This window comes from Pyxicephalus adspersus, chromosome 10 (genome assembly GCF_032062135.1).
Source record: "Pyxicephalus adspersus chromosome 10, UCB_Pads_2.0, whole genome shotgun sequence".
NCBI lineage: Eukaryota > Metazoa > Chordata > Amphibia > Anura > Pyxicephalidae > Pyxicephalus > Pyxicephalus adspersus.
In genome coordinates this window covers 10,989,684-11,011,073 of record NC_092867.1, presented here as the reverse complement: position 1 = coordinate 11,011,073, position 21,390 = coordinate 10,989,684, and the positions used below count along the sequence as shown (strand labels likewise).

Sequence of the window (21,390 nt, the reverse complement as noted above, 5' to 3'; positions counted from 1 at the left end):
TTCCGTAGTGCAGTGTTCTCCGCAGCCCCTTCCGTAGTGCAGTGTTCTCCCCAGCCCCTTTCGTAGTGCAGTGTTCTCCCCACCCCCTTCCGTAGTGCAGTGTTCTCCCCGGCCTCTTTTAGCTGGGCGCACCACCCGGAACTTTTCAGTAAACATCTGGCTGTTTTTACAGGTTTACTGAAAAGGTATACAGGGCTGCCATCCGCCTACAGCTTCTTCCCATAAAGCTTAAAAATAATTCTGGGGAATATACGGATAGTGCATAATGTCATGTTTTTTTCCCCAGGTAAAATGATGCATCTGACTATGCAACATTGTTCTACAGTAACTTTTATGTAGCATCCAAACAGATGGGCTAGCCACTAGACACTTCTGGATTTAATTTCCTGCCTGAGCTACTGAGATTTAAAACGGATATTTCTTTAGAAAAAAAAAAAAACAGATATGAATAAATGTGAAAAGCAGCCTCAACCTTCACATGCTTGATATCTGAATGCAAACTTTTAAGTTGCAATTAGTGATTAAAGCTAAATCTAAGACATTCCCTGGTGGAGAAACTACCAGGTTCATGAGATTCAATGGCAATAGAATATTTTCCACCAGGGAATTTCAGATTTACGGCTTTATAAATACAGCCCTAAGTTTCCCTTCAGTCCTGCAGTTTTTCCCCTCCTGTAATAAAATTGAATTCTCATGGCCTGCATTATGTCAGACAGTGCCCTCCTCTTTTCCTGTCTAATGGATCTCCTAGCATGGATCATCTAATAGATCATCTAGCAAATTCCAACTCAGCCTGATTGTCCTTGATCATCCCTTTCAAAAATCAAAGTTCTCTGCATTGTGCGCAGTGCTACTTCAGCTTCCTATTGCTTGTATGCTTTGAACAGTTTCCTTCCAGCTCCTCCCACCAGTCATTGCAAACTTATTGATGTAATGAAAATAAAAAAGTTTTATTTAGGAATTTTATTACTAATGTAAAGTGGGGAAAAGGGTCCAGGAAAACCAATATCTTAGCAGAATAAACCTCAGTTTTACACCTGACAAAAGTTTTAGTTTTTTCTAGTTTTCACTGTCATAAAGAAAGAACATGAACAAAAACATTGTACTTCTTATTTTAACTGCTGTTAGGAGATTGTACAGTTGGAGCATTTATAATAATAATTAAATATTAGCTGTGGGTGGACTGTCTGACATGAAGCACAATCACACAAAGTGTCAGCATTATGATTTTTTTTTTTTTTTTTGTTAAAGTAGGACCTGGCTAACCTTGGTTTTAACTTCAGTTTAACAATCTAACAGAGGATAGAAAATGAAACATCTTGCTTTTTAGCACAAGGAAGCAGTTACCTTCTGTCAGGGGACCTGCTATTCTCCTCTGTGCTGTATGGAGCGAGAGCAATAAAGCTGCATTCTGGAGGACATAAAATACCAAACTGAATAAGTATGTAATGATACATATCCTGTACAGGCAAGGCAGCCACTGAACAAACACACATTAAACAAGAAATAAAGGCACAGCTTACAACAAACCCAATTTAATGGACTCTTACAGCACATTCATAAAATTAAATGTATTTTTTTTAACTTTTACAACTGGTCAGCAATACTCACTATATTAAAAAGATAATACCTTGTATTACAAATACATATGAATTGTGGTGAATTATGACTTCCCATAAAACTTAACCTATGTTGTAGGGATAGATTAGGTGATAGTTATAGAACTTGTGATTGGAGCAAGTAATATCCACCTTTAGTATTTTTATGTACATGTTTTAAAGTAATACAGAACTACAGTAAAATACAAAAAGTCTAATATTATCTTAAAAAAAAAAAAAAAAAAAAAAAAAAAAAAAGGATCAAATTGCTGGGGAATAAGCGTTGGCATTTTACCTCTTTTTGCTGGTGCCTTGCCAGTCATGCTGCTGGTTCCACTAACGGTTCTCAGTATTCTCCCCAAAATTTTTACGCTGGGTAGGAAGAAGCTTTAGGCAGGTGACAGGCCCTGTATAGCACTATAATCTCACTGCCAGACTGAACTCAGGCCAAGTACAGATTGGTAGGTGTTGTGGCAACACAGCACTCCATGACCTCAGTTGGAGTTACACTTTTAGCCGCAAATCAGTGGTTTTCAATCTAGGGTCTGAGAATCTATATAGGAAGTACATTGGCTACATACCACAGAGTACAACAGAGTTCTTAGGGTGAATTTTTCACCTCTGTGAGCTAATTAAGCAAGAGCAAGTATATGGATCAAAGCTGTGCTTACTAGTGACCTGCCTGTATGATTAAGTCTGTGAGGGGTGAAACACGTTAGATGATTCTGATATTATCAGATATTATCATGTCCTTATTCAGCATAATTTGCAGACCGATACTGCAAACTGGACATCAGAAAAGCTGCTCTTTACAAGTAGTGCATTTGCCAGATGACAGTAGGGAATTCTGAAATAATTCAGGTAAAGTTCATTTTAACCTCATTTGGTGATATTGGTAAAGAAGATCATGGTGAATCTGGCATACTTATGGTAGGTACAGGTAGTCCCCAAGTTAGGGACATCTGACATACGGACAACTCCTAGATATGAACCGTGCTTCCCTGCTTGTTTGTGTGCAGGACAGAGGCTTGATGGGGGGAGGGGGCAGTTTGCAGGACTTGCAGAAAAAAATCTTTTGCTGTTCTGCAAAACTTTTGTAACTCTTTATTGACCAAGACAAACTCTGTAGTTGTTTCTTTATGCATAGCAAAGCACAACTTGCTCCAGAAGTTAATGAATGTCTAGGCTACATAAAGTATTTTTTTTTCTGTTTGTGATTAAGTCACAGGATTTTATACAGTAACTGACACAACACTGCCTAATATGTTAAGACAAACATCAGTCCTAATTGCATTTATTAAAATAATGTACCTGTTCCAACTTACATAAAAATTCAACTTAGGAACAAACCTACAGTGTCTATCTCGTATGTAACACCGAGACTACCTGTATAACAATAAAAGGGACCTTGTAGTACCTTGTTGGGCAGGACACTTGTTTAAATCATTAGGGTTGTTGACCAGCTCAGACCTGTACTAGATCTGTAAAAATCCTGAACACTTATTTTAAAATAAAAAGACCTGCCTATTAGCAGAGGACACAAGATATGTCTTATCGCCTTTATAACTAAATGCTTAGCTAGGATTACGTTGTGATGAGGAACAGGATCAGCTCGCTCCATCTGTATAGCTCATTATATTGGGCAGCAAGAATCCACAATAATTCTGATACTTATGCAGTTGGGGCTTTGGGGCTCTCTGGACATACTTATACTGCATATACTGGGAATTTTCCAAAAACATCCAGTTCTTCTTTCCCATTTTATCTGCGTTTTTTCAAGTATCTGCATACCCTGAGATCTTTTCATTTGTCACCCATTTACAGCAGACAGAATTAAAGTCTCTGTCCTCCTCTGGGTAAGCCATTTGGCGAAACGTGTCAGAAAAAGTGTGTGAATATTTGTTAATTAACTGAGTTGAGCTATGTTAAGAGGAGTTAATTAATTTGGCTTTACATAGTAAAATACCTAATCATTGGCCAAAAGCCTTTTTCTTCTCCTCTTATTTACCTTCATAATTTTATTGCTAAATGCCACATACTACTGTGTTTTATTTTTAGTTTGCTACTGACAACCAAGTATTGCTGTGCATAACCAAAAACATTGCTCTGGACATTGAGAATGTCATTACTGGCCACAAAGACAAAGTGCAGCAGAATGGCAGATGCCAGTATTCAGTCATTAGTTTACAATCATTTGACAAATCACCGCTGCAAAAACTACCTGAGCATTCAATTTTTTCTGATGGAAATCTATAGATTATCTCTGTAATGTAGACTTGTACATCTGTCATTCATCCCTTCATAGAGAAGACAAAAAGCATTTCTTTAATTGACTATGAAAATCTGGCTACAGAAGAATAGATATTCTAACTATGGGTATTAGTGATTAAAGAAAGATTTTTTAATAATGCAAAGGAAAGGGACAGCAAATCACATGCTACAATTGAAACTACAGAATTGTCACCCTCATGTTTTAGGTTGCAGTGTTCTGCAGACGTCTTTTAGCATTTCTCTAAGGGACTGTTTCTTTCTAACCCATCTCAGAAAGGGTTAGAAAATGTCAGAATACCTCATGTTGAGCCACCACCCACTAGCAGTCTCCTGTATAAGTCTTCATTCTTAGGTCCAATTACTAGGTGATGAACAAGCTTCAGTACAATAAATATTCACCTAAACAATAAAGGGAATGTTTCATTCTCTGTTTTAAAAAAAGAGACCTAAGTGTGAAAAGAAACACTTCTCTTTAGAAATCAACATGCTATAGGATAAAAGAATGAAAAACTTTGCTTGCCCAATAATGTATTCCTGCACGATTTCTAACCAGGGCTGTGCAGTCTGTACATTTTTGCCAACTTCAAGTGCTAGTAACCAGTAATTGCTTCTGACTCCATGGACCTGCTTCCAATGCTGCTAGTACAGTATTCCTCCTAGAAATTTCTTTAAGATGGGTCGGAAGAAGCTGTAGGTGGGTGGTAGCCCCTCTATTGTGACCAACTTTTCAAAAACCATTCTGCTAATTTTGGATGGTTACTGAAAAGTGCCGGGCAACACACCCAGCTAAAGGGGCTGGGCAGAACATTGTTAGAACTACTGCCAACAACTAAAGAGATCATGCTATAATTATTTGATTAGCAAAGAACACAGTTGTGACCTTAAATAGATCATAAATCGCACATACAAAATTATATATATTAAAACGATATTAACTGGAAGGGCATGAGGATGTTAGTTAATGGACAGCACCCGCACGTCTACTTGTAATCATTCCATTCCAGGTCCATGCCACATTAACAAATCCTATCTGCAGAAACTAATCTATGCGGAATAGATTTTACCTATGTAATTAGCAGAGTTATAACAAGACTACACCAGTCTGCTCAGACATCGATCAACAGCTCTGGGCCTCAAGAATGCAAATTTGCACACCAGACACTGCCAGCCACAGCACTTCTCACATATTAATTACTCAAGTAGGTCTTACCTGGAGAAAATATACACAATATTTTATCACTGCTATGTCAATTACCTCATTAAATGGACAATTAAAGAAATCATTGCAAGAAAGTGCTTCCTAATTGATGAAGTTTACTGATAATACACTTAAAAAAAAAAAACTTACTTAGCCAATCATACCTGTAAAAGAATAATTTAAATACTCCTACTGTACATACCGCCAGATACCATACCGATCCAGAGAAATCTGTTGAAGTCTGCATGATTTTGGAAGTGTCAATTTCCTGGAGCCCCAGCATCTCTCTCCAATTCCTTCTCCAGACAACTACACATTATGGGATACACTAGTGATGTGGAGGTAAACAGGTTAAGCGCATGGGGTGGGAGACCCTTCCAGGCAATCCCCAAAAGTGTTCGCTTGTCTGCAAACTTTAGCAGATTTCTCAGAATTGGTGCAGTGTTTGGCAGAAAGGACAGCAGTGACGTTGGCTTAATAAGAGATCTGTGGCAACAGAGTCAAATAATGGTTATTCATTCTTGTTTGTTACGATATCCTTGGTGTGATAATAAGGGCAATTTCAGACATGTGTAAGCCACAGAGGTCTGCTGCAAGCTCAACATCAGTCCAAACCTCTTCAACTGTGGTGAATTGTAGGGGTTGGGACCCTATTTTTGCATGCAGTTTTGGCCCTGGCAGATCATTGGTGAAGTCTGCAAAAGCGTCATGTCGCTTTTTGGGCAGAGGGGTTGTGGTCTAAAGATTTACATAGCGGCTGTGTGCGGGTTGCCTCTCCCAGCTGTACTTCTGCAGTTTGACACTATGTGTAGCCTAAGGGGTTTTACCTCCAAAGGAGCTAGAACAAGCACTTGTGTGAGATACAGGCCACTGGCATTCCTGCCTAAATTTTGAAATAATCAGGAACATTTGGAAAATATAAGCATCATTAGGTAGAGTTTGTCTACAATGAGATCTTCAGCCAATTCCCCAAAATAATGTTCACTCTAATAAACACTAAGAGAAGAATTTAATTGTTAAAGTAGATCTAAAAAGAATCACTAAAAAAATCATCAGTGTGCAAATATTATCTAAGGTTTGCAAACCATAAAAAGCAGTTCCTATTGAAGAAATGGTGATACTGGCGCGCTATAACATGAAGTGCCACTATAAGTACCTTCGTGACAACACTCAACAGACATGTATACTTGGTTTCAATGCCAATGCTTACTGCACATGCTAGTTTCAATGTCAGCACCAGGAAGCCTGCTCCGAGCAATAACATATTTGGTAATACAAGAAGTGTGCATGCAGACAGAAGTGGGGAAAAAAAATTGAGAAAACGCTTCTTGAAGAGTTTATTATGTGGGCTAGAAAGTCAAGAGTTTAGGGCTGCAGTTCCAATGTGAAGAAGTTTATTCCCTGAACTGAGACTGGCTCGCAAGGGCAGGGATATAGAAGGCTGTGCATACCTTGAAGAAAAAAAAAAAAAAGCCACTCCCTCAAATTTAGGAAACATGCTTATGATTGGTCCCATGTTAAAGGCAATGTTTTGTGCTTTGGGATAGTTACCACCTACGTTTTTTATGTTCACAAATAAATAAATGAAACATTTCTTATTTTTAAGGAGTCTATAAATATAAAATATTAGCTGATTACCTGGCGTTCCCCGGGTATTTATTTATTGCAATCCTCTATTATACAAGAAAAGCAACCAAATAAAGCTATAGTGTTAAATCAAAGATTTTTTTTTTTTTTTTTTTTACAGGTTTTAAAAGTATAAGTACAATATACAAATAAATTAACCTAAACTATTGGCATATGTTCCAATGCTAGTTTAAATGGTTTTAATAGGAACATGTCATGTGCTCATGTCAAAAATCCTTTGTAACTTTAACAAAACTTGTAATATTGTTCCTAAGATGCACTGTAAATGTGGATGGAAATCCAGGCTGTTGAACTACTGATGTGCACTGAATTATGTCATTTGGAAACATTAGTTGTATTTTCTGATGTTAGGAAAATGCTTTTGACTCTTTGAGGTATTTGCAGATGTGTAATTCCAAAGTTCTTGTGGTGGTCTTTCCAGATGGCAGAGTTTGACTTTTTGCAGCAAATACCAGGAGACTCAGATTTAAACTTCATGGCTTGACAGTAACTACAAACCATTTTTATTTTTCCGATGGTAACACTTGCATGCTGTGAGTAGTCTTTATGTGAATCATAGTGGAAGCCTTCCAATGCAAAGCTAAAATGTTGTGCAGTCCGTGATTGTCTGGCTCCTTCCCTCATTTCGTGTACTCAGGTCTCACGCTGTTGTACTGTCTCTGAAGCTCTAGATATAGTAGCTCTCTCTCATTTCCTGTACTCGGATCTCACGCTGTTGTACTGTCACTGAAGCTCTAGATGTAGTAGCTCTTTCTCTCATTTCCTCTACTGTCTCTGAAGCTCTAGATGTAGTAGCTCTATCTCCCTTATCCTGTAGTCAGGTCCTAGGCTGTTTTACTGTCTCTGAAGTTTTAGATGTAGTAGCTCCCTTGCACAGCGTGGCAAGTCTTCTATTCCTGTCCTCAGGATTTTCTTGTCTAGCAAGTTTGGTTAAAATGTCTCTAGCAACTGTCTAGCAAGTTTGGTTAAAATGTCTTGGTGCATTTCCGAGTGATGGTGGAACATAGCAAGTTTGGTTGAAATGTCTCCATGCGTTTCCTAGTGATCACCAAATATAGCTCTGACATAGCACAGCACAAAGACCAGCAGTGCACTCACATGAGTCTGAGTCATATGTCTAGCAAGTTTGGTTGAAACGTGTTGTTGCGTTTCCGAGTGATGGCGGAACATTTTGGTTAAAATGTCTCCATGCATTTCCTAGTGTTGACACACACAAATACATACATCCAAATACAACACAGCGCTTGACAAAGAGTCTCAGTCATATGTATGGCAAGTTTGATTGAAATGTCTCCATGTGTTTTTGAGTGATGGTGGAACATACATCAAGTTTATTTATATATATATATATATAGCAATGTTTTGACAAAATTGCAAAATAAATTATATATATATATATATATATATATATATATATATATATATATATATATATATATATATATATATATTGCAAATGACCACATCATATTTTCCATTTGTAAACAGCAAGTGGCGGTCTTAAACCAGGCTGCAAGTTTTCTGTATCTTACTTTCTGAGAAAATGCTGTCTTAAGCGCCTGCTTTACAGTTTTATTTATAAAGAACACGCACCTGAAAAGACCAAGATGAAGATGCATATTCCTGAGCTCAGCAACTCACATACCAGCTACTTGCTGTTTTATCGTACCACAGCGAATGTCACAAATCTTCTTAAGGTTAACAATCTAATAAGGGCTGCCCACAGCAGCCTGAAATTGAGATTGCCGTTTCCAGGCCTGCAATTCTTCCCCTATGTAGCACATGCTGTAAATAATCAGGCCCACACATACTGTGTATATTTAAAATATTTTAGGATACCAAAACACTAAAGGAGAAGTCTACCCCAAGGAGGATAGATGTGTTTCGGTAAATACCAAAGTGTTGAATCACCGGAGTTTCTAATAGCTCACACTGCACGCTTGCTGTGGCCATTATCCAATCTTCCCCATTATATTTTTTTTTCCTATTTACTACAACATGAGGTGCTTGGATACCAAAGCCATATCCTCGCCAAAATTATCACCCAACTTTTCAGTAAACCCAAAAACAGCTCTTTGGTTACTGAAGAGTGCCGGATGGTGCACCCGACTAAAAGGGGCTGGGGGAAACACCATAAAAGTAGGTGGACAGAAGCAGAAATGTCAATTATACCAGTGTGGAAATATCCAAGACACGTTGGAAGCCATGGGCTGACCAGGCTCTACTTGTAACCCTTACATTTGACAATCAGCTGACCTTTTATTTTGATAGCAAATTTTGGTGCATTACACTGTTACACACTTGGAACATTCACATGATTAATGTATGCTACATGTTATGGGAACAACCTCTAAGTTGAAAAAAATCTTTAACGTGGACCTATCATCACATTTTCAACTTTCCTTTAATGTCTCTAATGAAAAAAAAATAGAAATAAATAAAAAATAGCTTGTCACCCATTTCAGTAACCACCCAAAAACAGATGGGTGAGTACTGAAAATTGCTGGGCAGTGTGCCCAGGTAAAAGAGGATGGGGAGAACACTGGGGTGATTTGAAAAAGAACGTGAAAGATGGCGGCACTGGACGGAACAGCCAGCCTCAGAAAGAGGAGACAAGTGTAGAAAGCGCAGGACAGCGCTAGGCTCGGTTCATGGATGGGATGTTTTTTTTTTTAGCAACTAAAGGCAAGCATTTTTTTTTTAGCGAAAGTTTGATTTCATATTATGTGTTACTACTAGTTAAACTTACCATCGTTATTCGTATTTTTTCTGGTATAAGCTATTTGGATCTAAATAGACAGCTCTAGACTTTTTTTTTAATTATCTTTGTAACACTTGATATCTTTGTAACTGCAGTGTTTCTGAAGTGCAACATGTACTGTCTTCTGTTTTCCAAATAAAATTTTATTCAAAGTTAAAAAACATAAAAACAGAAGCACATTCTATTTGATGTTTTCTCATATTTCTTTCTTAGCAGACAGATAGCATCTGATAGCCTACAGACTTTTTTTTTTGCACCAGTTTAATAGCAAACCAAAACTAACGCGACAGGGTTTCTCTTTACTCAACGGTACATCACTACAGGAGCAGGAAAGCAGATATTCTAATGTTCTTAAGAGGAATAATAATGCGAGGAAGTGTGACTCGGTCTAAAACAGGCGTGAAAACAACAATTGAGGTTTTTTGCTTTTGCCATAATAAATTAGCAATCTGTGTTCAAAGAATAAAAAAAAAAGTATCAGAATGAGGTCGAAAATTGGTTATTACAGCAAGTGTCAATTCTTAACTACAGACCTGCTTGTGGTAAGAAGGTTAAAATAAACAAACCATTCAAAGGGAAACGTGCACAGTGACAATCATTACTTGGTGAATATTTACAGAGTTGCAAAGGCCAATTTATAACTGGTTTTCTGAAAGTATTAAGGGAATCAAGTATTAAGTTTTTGGATAGAGATATAGAAACTGTGATATGGTAGATGAGTATTATTAGGAAAGACCTTCTTAAGCCCTCTGGATGCAAGGAGTACCAGGCGAGGCTCTTAAATTATGTGCTCATAGTCGCAAAACACGTCATTGCAAAAACATGGTGGTTGGGCTCTCCAACCATTTTTCAGGTGAGTAAGTAAAGTAAAAGTCCTCAGGTATTTTATTAGAACATAGCAAGATACAATTGCATGGTACAATGGAGGCTCTCCAAATATCATTTTTTTAAGCTTTAACACCGACTTCCTGTCCCCAGCAGGAATGTGTATTGGGGGTCTAAACAAGAGTCAGTCTCCCTCCCACTCTGACCGCTTATCTTTCTGTCTGCTATTGTTTTCTTTTTATGTCTTCAATCTTTCTTTTGTCTTTCCATGCTCTTTTTTGGTTTAGTATTTCCAGGGATGCTGGTGGCCTTTTTCTTAAATCGTGGGCACTTGATGAATGCTTAAATGAAGTAATGGGATGTGACCCCGCGTGCCTTATGCAGCAGATTAACTTTTTGCTGTGTATTGCAACGTTGTGCTCTTGAACCGACATGTTGTTCCTAATTTTCCTTGAAAAAGTATAGAGATGCTTTTTTCAACCTTTTTTGACAGAAGGGAAGCCTTGATGTAAATGTAAAAGGCTTCAGGGAACTCTTGCTATAATATCTATATCCACAGCTCACAATATGTTACAATGATGGCCAGTGGAAAGATTGTCACCCTTACAGATAACCAAAAAGTTCATTGGTGTCAGTCAAACTGACCTGAGAGGCACAAATTGCTCAAGGAACCTCTAGCAATCTCTGGAGGAACGCTAGGCTTCCACAGATCCCTGGAAGAGAAACACTTGTATAGAGGATTCAGGTTTTTATGGAAAATTTACACCCATAAACACCGCTTAGTTTTTGTATGCTGTGTTTATGAACCTTGCTGAACATACTATATCCACTAACAAGACACAGTGGGATGATAAAGATTTTTTATTTTTTTAGGATTCAAAAAGTAGGGAATAGTCTTCCGTCCAGTTTGATTGCTGCTTTTATTCCCATTGAGGATCTTACAGCCTATGTGTGTGTATTTTTCAGGACAGAGAATGAACAGAAGCACAGATATAAAACAATAAAACACAGTTGTCTGAGACTACAAAAGGTCAGAACCCTAGATTTCTATTTATTCTTGAATCTGCATTACAGATTTCCCCTTTACATTCTTTCAGAAACATGATGTGTATTGTCACAAGTTTTCATACTTATACTTACAAATACCTATTTTCTTGGGTGGGAAGAAACTGTAGGTGGGTGGAGGCCGCCTTGATTTGTGACCCAACTTTTCAGTAACCACTCAAAACCAGCCAGGTGGGTACGGAAAATTGCCGAGTGGTGCGCCCAGCTAAAAGTGGCTGGGGAGAACACTACAAATAAAATAGATTAAAACATTCAAGATCCAATGCCTTGTATCATCTGGGCGACTGACTTTCCAAGCATGTGTTTGCTAGCTTTGAAGTATTACCATCAGAGGGTTGTTGAATAAATAGTGGTCTTCATACATTATTATGGAGAAGTAGTGGTCAGTATTGGGTCACCTTTATCTATGCTGGGGATCTTAAACTGAATGGGAAGGAAGACCATTCCTCAACCTTGATAGAAATACCTTTCAGATATCCCATTCTGTGGTGAACTTGCTGAGAACTGTAATCAATTAAAGGTGAATACTTTTCAGTGCAATTTTTGTAAGCTGGGTGGGAACAAATTCTAGGCGGGTGAAAGCCCCTGGATGTTGACCCAACTCATCAGTAACCACCCAAAAACAGCAGGGAGGTTGCCGAAAAGTGCCGGGTGGTGCGCCCAGCTAAAAGGGTCTGGGGAGAACACTGCTTTTCAAGCTTAATGCCAACACTCCACCTCTATATTCATACATTTATCTGTGTTTTAATGCACCGTATCTATAGCGGTGAATGCAAACCCTTTCCACTGGTATTGGAAATGTCCACCAAGGTTTTAGAGTAGAAACTGGAAACAGCCACCTCCCTTAAAACAAACATCACTGAAAGATCATATAAACTGCCATTGTCATGTGTCTGGTTGGTTTTCTGATCCTCGGACTTTAATACTTTCTGAATCACAGACCCAGAAGGATGATGCAGCTCGGGTGGTTCAGCAAATTGTGTTGTAACTCACAGTCACCTGTGCTTGTTTTATGTGTAACTAAAACCAAAAGATCATCTTTACATCCGGGCAATTAGCATTCTGTAAAATGAGTTCAGTAATGAAAACTTCTATAATCTCTTGGTCTTCTTTAAAGCGCAACTAAACCCAAAATAAAATCCCGCAGATCCGTCGTGAGGTTTCGTCCCGGTATTCGTCTTCGCCCTGACGCAGAGGAAGGACCGGCCGACATCTCCTTTTCCTACGGGTTCTTCTTTCCGCATCACCCGATCTCGCGCTGCACAGGCGCGAGATTGGGTGACTTAGATGGAAAAAAAGATTGACAATCTCACTACGCATGTATGAGATGGACAATTATTTCTTCCATTGATGGAAGGGCTCCTTCTGCGCATGCCTGGGACAAAAAGGGGAGGTTCTGCATTTTTTTTTTTTTTTTTTTTTAAAAACAAAAATAAATACATTTTTTACTTCAAATAAAAGGGCTGTAAAGTAAAAATTTTGATTTTAGGTCTGGTTTAGGGTGATTGAAAAGGAAAAACCCTGTAAAGCCTCAACTTCAGTGCAGGATGGATGAAACAGATCCCCATCTTCAGTCTACATCTGCTAAAGCACCAGGTTGAATTTGTCTGGGGAGATGCATATATATATAGTGGTTTCAATAATCACAGGTTTTCTTTAGTAAGTTATTTCTTGTACTGAGTAAATTATAGTCAAACAGCTACCTTAAGAAGAGCTAAAAACAATAGAAGCTAACAAAAATAGCTGCATCAGACATCCAGTCTGGATTGTGTATTTCCTATGTGCTTCGGTATAAGCATAGGATATAGATTTCCAAAGTATATATAAAGGCAGCAATAAAGATAACCATTGTTTAACAATGGAAGCAATGAAAAACGTCTACTAGCCTCCTATTTTACATAGACAGGTTCATGCTTGCCAACCCCACAGACGCTTATTGCATATAGAACATAAATAAAGTAATCATTAGTAATGCATTGAGTGAAATAAATTATAAGTTACAAATATATCCCTGACGTATTTAGAAATTAAGCGGTAAAGGAGCGGTAACCTTGTATACCGACGTGTTTTGCCAGTCGGTTTCCTGCAATCTGCGAGCCACAATAATTAAAGTAAGAAGGCTGGAAAAGTGTTAAGACAGGGACTGTCAGGTCAATAAAATAGGTAAGTAAAGTAATTCTTAGGTTCTTGCTTAGCAGTAAAGCAGAACATGTGGAGGTTTCACAGTGCCGCTGCCAGTCCCATGGATAGGAACCTATAGATATATGGAACCTATATACCCTTTAGTCCCTAATTGGACGAGGGTGTGTGTCAGCAGGTACAATGTTCTATCACATGGTGTCACAGACTGCCCTGCAAGTATATGAATACAATCCTTTGAATTACCAGGTAATAAAATACATTTCTCTAAATAATTGGCTATATGAAATATAAATACAAAATTATGAAATCAGCTTTAATGTACAAACCTCCACCTTTATGTCTGGAATCAACTTTTAAATTTAAAACTCAAAGTACACAAAAGATAAAGCAAAACCCTATCAATTAGTAGTAATGCTACTTAAAAGCACAAAGAAATGGATATAATTATTTATGTCAATCCACCCAGCAATTACATTTCTAAGACATAAGTTTGAATGGCCTACATTTAAACTGCTCATTTAGTAGGTATGACGAAAAAGAATGACAAAGGTATATACATTGTGAACCCTAATAAATGCAAACAAAAATGTCAACAGGAAAAACACGTCGGTAAGTTCACTGAATCACCTAGGATTTGAGAGGCACAGCACCTACACAAAATGACAAAAGGATGACAGCACATTTATAATAAAATCAACCTGCCTGCTCATCCAGGCCTACGTAGCTCTGTAGAGCCCACAAACAACTCCTTGGTTCGTCTGCTTGACTTGTGTATAATCCAACCCATCAATACAAAAAATAAAAACATGCATTGGACTGGATTATTATTGTTAAACAGGATTTATATAGCACCAACATATTAAGCAGCGCTGTAAATTAAATAGGGGTTGCAAATAACAGATACAATGACACAGGAGGAGGAGAGGACACTGCCGAGAAGAGCTTACAATCTAGGACATAAAGCATAGTATATCTAAAACAGAAATTCTATAAAAAAAACTTGTGTGTCATACATAAAAACAGAAGACATCCTATAATGAACCTCTGGTTAAAAAATGAGGAGCCATACAACTAGAAGAAAATAAAATGTCTCACACTTGTTTCTGATACACTGATTCTGTAAAAATCAAAAACTAAAAATGAATTTTGTCTACTGCAATTTTATAAGCTGACCATGTGCATTACAAGTATTTTTTCTTAAAGCGGAACTAAGCTAAAAACAAAAAAAATTACAGTTACCTTTAATCCCACAGGTCCCTGGATGGCACTGGTCCTTCCTGTGATCCGGTCCCACGTTGTCCTGGAATTCCTCTTTGAGCCGGCACAGAGGAAGTACCAGGCGCCACCATCTTCAATCTTCACTTTCATCTTCTTCATCTGTCTTATTTCCTCACCTGATCTCGCACTGCGCAGATGCGAGATCGGGTAATGTAGCTGCTCTGAAGGGGAAAAAATGAGAGCTGATCTCACTACACAAGCGCGAGTTCGGGATCTCTTTCCCCTGGGAGGAAAAATGCCCCTTCTGCAAATGCCGACATCAGAGCATGCACAGAAGCAGCCAGAGCCTCCTGGGATGCGTGACGCAGGTATCCTGGGGGGCTTCGTGCTCTCAATAAACCCTGATCGCCGCAAGGATTAAGACTTAAGGGGCGGCGCTGCACCCATTAAAAAAAAAAAAAAAAGGGTGTCGCATCAACATTTTTACTTTACATAGAAGGGTTGTTGAGTTTAGGAACGCTTTAATTCAAAAAGTGAAGGCACTGCAACTAAAAAACTAAACCTAAAAAAGACAGACACTGTCTGTATTAGTCTGCCATTTGCAAGTCCTGTTTAACGTACAGCACTGTGTAATATGTTGGTGCTAATTTAAATACTGTTTATTATTATTAATAATAATAATATTAATAAACACGCTGCACAGCCATGCTGTGTATTGCAGAATGAACATGCTGTGTCTTCTGTTCGGCAATAATTTACCTGATTGTTTGCAATGTTCTGTAGAATGTACACAAAGCTGTGCTGCGCAGCTCACTGTATGATCCCAACCTACCTCAGTCAGTGGGTTTCCCAAAATTTTTATAGTTGGGGGTTAAGAAGCTGTAGGCAGGTGATCGCCCCAGTAACACAAGACAATTTTATAATAACTACCCAAAACCAGTCAGATGGTTACTGACAAGTGCCGGGTGGTACACGCAGCTAAAATGTTCTGTAGAGAACACTGCCAGTACTGAGAATAAACCCACATGCAAATGTGCAGCCTAGCCAATCAAGATGTCCTAACCAAGAAAATACCTTGTGAAGACGTTTGTATTGTGTTCAAAATTTGTGATCAGGCAGCCTATTCTAGCAGAAAGGGACAGGTGGCCTCTCTTCTGCAATAAAACATACTTACCTGCCTGATCAAAAATTATTGAGATCTGTCTGCGCAGCTCATTGTAAGAAGCTGGGATATGGCTAATCCCAACTTCTGCAACTGCCGGGACTGAATGATCTCCTGCACAGAAGTTACGTCATACCGGCCGATCAGGATGGCCGAAGATTAAAATAAGGACAAAAGGAAAACAATGGGGGGATTCCTGCAATGAAACAGGGAAAGGTGAACTAATGTTAAATAACTGCAGTCAGGCCGGTTAGGGTATTTTATTGCAGAAGGGGCAGCGGACTGCATTACAACCTTGACAATAACAGAAACTTTTGATATACCCAATATTAGAGCTCTCATGTACCAGAATAATACTATCACAACTGGGTAATTACTAATTTGACAGTCCGGTTTCTGTAGAGGTGATGGATCCCTATTTATTGTACAGCACTGCGTAATATGTTGGCGCAATATAAATCCTGTATAATATTAATAATGGGGCCCAGAGGTGACATTATGAACAGGTTCGGTCCTCTCTACGAAGTGTTTGAAAACTTTATCCAGTGTTCTCTCCAGCCCCTTTTAGCCGGGTGCAACACCCAGCTCTTTTCAGTAATCACCCAGCTGTTTTTGGGCATTTACTGAAGAGTTGGGTAACAATACAGGGGCTGCCACCCACCTACAATTTTTTCCCACCCGACCTTTTCTTTTTCTGGGTTCAATATCAGTTAAGTACATCCGACATACGGACGACTTCTGGTTACAAACTGGGCTTCCCTCTGTGCAGGACTGACGGGAGGAGGGGGCGGTTCATATGACTTGCAGAAGTCTTTCGCTGTTCTGAAACCTATTGTAACTCTTGATTGACCAAGAAAACCGTGCAGTTGTTTCTTGTTGCATATGAAAGCACAGCTTGCTCCAGAAGTTAGAGAGGAACTAAACTCAAAATCCCCCAAAAAACCAAAAATACACTTACTTTCAATCCTACAGGTTAGTCTGATCCATCCGGAAGTCTCTTCCATCGGGTGTTGCATCGTCCTGGGTTTCATCTTCAGGCCAGCACGCCGGTTGCCGCCATCTTTGCCTCTTCTTCCTACATCACACGACCCAGGGGCAAGATCAGGTGACGTAGGTTGGAAAAAAACTTGCCGATCTCACTGGGCATGCATGAGATTGGCAATTTTTTCCCCTTTTTAAGAAAAGGCTTCTTCTGCACATGCCCGAGTGCTCTGGGCACCGCCATCTTCGTCTCTTCTTCCTACGTCACCCGACCCACGAACGAGATCAGGTGACGTAGGTTGGAAAAGAAAACTTGCTGATCTCATTGCTGATGAATAAGATCAGCAACTTTTTCCCTTATACGAAAAGGCTTACGAAAAGATGCTCAGGCATGCGCAGAAGGAACTACAAAGAGCCTTCCGGGATGCGTGACGTAGATGCACTGGGAGGCTTTGCACTCCCATTCATTCTCAATCCCCTAGGCGATCAAGAATTATGAGGCGGTGCTGCACCCTTTAAAAAAAAAAAAAAAAAAAAGAAATTGGAAATCTCACTTTACATAAAAGGGTAGACAAGTAAAAATTCTGTTTTTTTTTCCTTTTTAATCATACAATCGCCTAGGCGATTGAGAATGAATGGGAGTGCAAAGCCTCCCGGGATATCTATGTCACGCATCCCGAGCATCTTTATGTAAGTCTTTTCATGTAAGGGAAAAAATTGCCCATCTTACCCATGGTAAGATCGGCAAGTTTTCCTTTCAAACCTACGTCACCCAATCCTGTGCCTGTGTCGGGTGACGTAGAAAGAAGAGACGAAGATGGCGGAGGCCAGAGCGCCGGCTCTGGGACTAATGCCACGACGTAGCATGACCCAATGGAAGACACCTCCGGATGGATTGGACTGCTCTGCAGGATTGAGGGTAAATGTAGTTTTTTTGTTTTAGGCACTTTTAGATTTAGTTCCTCTTTAATATATAAGGGTTGTCTACCCTTTTATGTAAAGTTAAATGTCTGAGTTTAAGTACGCTTCAATGAATGTCTGGGCTTCATAAAGAATTTTTTGCTTTGTGGTTAACTCACAGTGAGGATTTTATACAATAACTGACACCACACTGCCTAATAATACATTGAGACAAACATCTGTCCTAACTGCATTTATTAAAATAATGTAATTGCTCGGACTTAAATACAAATTCAATTTAGGAACAAACCTACAGTTCCTATCTCATATGTAACCCGGGGACTACCTGTATTATTAATGTGGAACTAAAACCGTACAAGTCACCTATCAATGTCCCATCGCGCCGCCATCTTCCTTTTACAAATTATCTTTGGCTATGGCGGGATGACATAACTCCTACCTCATGCATCCCCAGCATACGCATGGGCAGCCAGGTAAGCCGAGTTTCCCCGGCAACCAAGGCTGACTTTGCACATGTGCAGCTCAGCATTATCACCATTAACCCAGAGTGAACAAACGGGTAAGACATTGCCCAGCAAAGTTTATGGCACAAAGAAAATCAAAATACCACAGCCATTTCCCAGGGCAGATCACAGACAGCAACCAGGAAGCCTTGACAACAACTGCAGGTGGCCCCTCCACCCTATACACTATCTCACCCCCTTATACAACTTTTACCTGAGCTGATTCTCCAACGGCCAGAACCGAACAGCTTTATGCGATCAGCGAGCAATCCAACCCTGACCGATTAACATTTCCACCACAACATAACACACGCGCGCCGTCCCCTAACGTCACGTGACAAAAACTACGGGGAGAGCGGAAGGGACAAACTTGCGGCAGTGTCGCGCGCTTTTACCTCAGAGAAACCGTCGGGAACGCGCCTCTCACAGTGAGGAGGCTGCTCCGTACATACACTCATTGAAAGTTCCACTGACTTCATAACGAACGCTACAAACACCACATTCCTTATGTTTAATCACTGTGGGGTTTTCTTTTGTTCCTACCAATACTGTTATCTTTTTGTGGTAAGTGTTCGTAATAAGGAACTAAATATTTAATTTATTATATATATATATATATATATATATATATAAAATCACATTTTCATATATAAAATAAAAAAAATCTCAATAATAAAAAATATTGTCTGTGTATATATATATATATATATATATATATATATATATATATATATATATATTATATATATATATATATATATAAAAAAGCGGGGCAGGGTCCTCTCCTCCTCCTCTAGTATCTGTCTGTCAATTGCAATCCCTATTTATTGTACAGCGCTGCGTAATATGTTGGCACTATACAAATACTGTTTATTAATAATAACATATATATATATATATATATATATATATATATATATATATAAATATTCTTCGCTCCCATAGGACATAAAGGACCTGATGTATGTTACCTTCAGCCTATAACAACCAAAAGGCCAGACATAATAAAGTGTAATGTAATACAATGTAATCTGTCAGAGACTGTTGCCATGGTGATGGTGGATGACCATCTCACCATCACCAAAAAGAGCCATATGGGGTATAAGTGTCATGGGGAGTGGCTTAAGCTGCCATCTAATGAAGGAAGAGGGTATTTCAGTCTCCAGCAGCCTGCCTGTCCTAGCTGCTCCCCCAAAATGCAAAGTAGAGTTCTGTAATAGCCATAGGTTACCTGGACCTTTGAAAGTCTAATCCAGGTGTTTATAATGTGTCGGGATTGAACTTTACAAGTAGGTGAGCGTGCGCTGGGACAGGTAAGCTATGACCATCACGCTTCCCTCCACTATTCTAAATATGGGGAGCAGTGGCTTTAGGATAGGAGGGGTGAGCTTGGGAGGTCCAAGGCACCAAATGTCCTAGAAACAGACTTCACTGTAAACATGCTTTGGGAGTAGTTGAAGAATGAGGAGACTGTTAAACAATTACAGCTTGCAAAAAAAAAAAACACTATTACCTGGCATGACCTGGTCTCAGGACCACACAATAACGTGCTAAATGGCCACGGGTTGGTCACCAGGGCTATAGATCATTCTTTTTGTTAGTGGCTGCTGAGAAAAGTTTATTGTACACTATTATGTACTGTACAGCTTTAAAAAAAAAAAAAAAAAAAGTCAGTGGAATAAAGGTGAACTAAACCCCCCTATACTCGTCTGTCCCTGTTCTGTTGCGGGGTGCTGCCATCTTCTTCTTTCTTCTCTTCCCAGCTGCGTACATCTTGATTGGTCAGGCCGGGATGATGTAAGGCGCAGGAGTTCCACTTGAGAATTGCTGGGTATCCTGGCAACTGCGCATGCATAGCTCAGCAAATTTGAACGTTCCCTGGAGCGATCAGGCCGGTGAGAGTGAATATTGCAGAAGGGACATTGTCTGTCTTTTTTTGCAGTAAAGCCCTACCTGATCCAACATTCTGTCTCATGGCAGGCTCATCAAATTTGCAAAAGGACACCTCAAAGCACTCAGCATTGCTTGATGTTAGCAGCATGTATGAAAGTGTATACTGCATTTTAGGAAATAAAAAAGACATTGTGATTTATGTTCTAATATCCAATGGTGATGAATATGTAAACCTAGATCTTCTGAGGAAGCGGATAATTATGGTGCGAAACGCGTAGAGAACTCTAGAACAAATATTTCTATTTATCTGAAATTGTACACTATTTCTGGTAAATGTGATTTTTAAAGATGAAATGAATAAATTATATTGTTTTAATGTTTGATATGTTTTTATATGCTTTTAAATATATATATTTTGAATATACTCATGATACCAATTGTTGTTACTGCCTTAAAAGTCCCATTTTTCTTTTGCATGTTTATCTGAATTGATTTATTTCAAGTCAGAGGATGACTTAGAATGGATGTGTTATAATTATTATATATATGTTTTATAAAGCTCCTACTTATTAGGCAGCGCTGTACAATAAATAAGATTCCTACTACAACCGAGCACTTCATTGCCCATAACACGTTTTACATTTCAGAGCCCGTTTATTTGAATGGGGGCAGCTCTAGAAAAGTCTGGAAGCTCTGTGTGCATAACAGCATGTGCATATCAAAAAAATTGTTTATAGCAACATTAGCTAAATGGAGTAAAGACTTGTTCAGACCTGTGGTAAAAAAAAAAACGTAGGTGTTACCTCTCTTGGACGCCTTCTATGCACAGCTAGGGGTCTAGGATTTTCAGGCAAAAACACAACTGTTTTTTAAAGGCATTAGACACTAGGCATAAGAAAACACCTGTACAGGAAGTCGCAAATGCCTGTGCAATCCTTATTTTTTTTTAAAACAATTCCCATTCAGGACTATGAAGGCGGCAGATAAGGCAAACCGCCTGTGGACGTTGCATTGAGCATCCAGAAAACCTGCATAGAAATGCTGCCACTTCCTGACACCTGTCAAATGAATGAGAATGAACAAACCTTTTCAGTCCAATGATAACTGTTTTAGTAAGTGTTTTAGAATGGTAAAACAGCAGGGCTGGACAAGCTCTTAGCCACGTGCTAATACTTTTCAGTGAGAAATAGTTCACATTTCTTCCA

At 39.0% G+C, this 21,390-nt stretch overlaps 1 protein-coding gene across 2 annotated transcripts in view; it reads right to left on the bottom strand.

The window, feature by feature from the left end:
- R3HCC1L (R3H domain and coiled-coil containing 1 like) overlaps positions 1–18,618 on the bottom strand; it is a 43,651-nt gene extending 25,033 nt beyond the window's left edge. For both annotated transcript variants that reach the window (XR_011922331.1, XM_072423124.1), the window contains exon 1: positions 18,507–18,618. The gene's annotated coding sequence lies outside the window, so the exon portion shown is untranslated. The remainder of the gene's footprint in view (positions 1–18,506) is intronic.
- Positions 18,619–21,390: the final 2,772 nt, after the last annotated feature.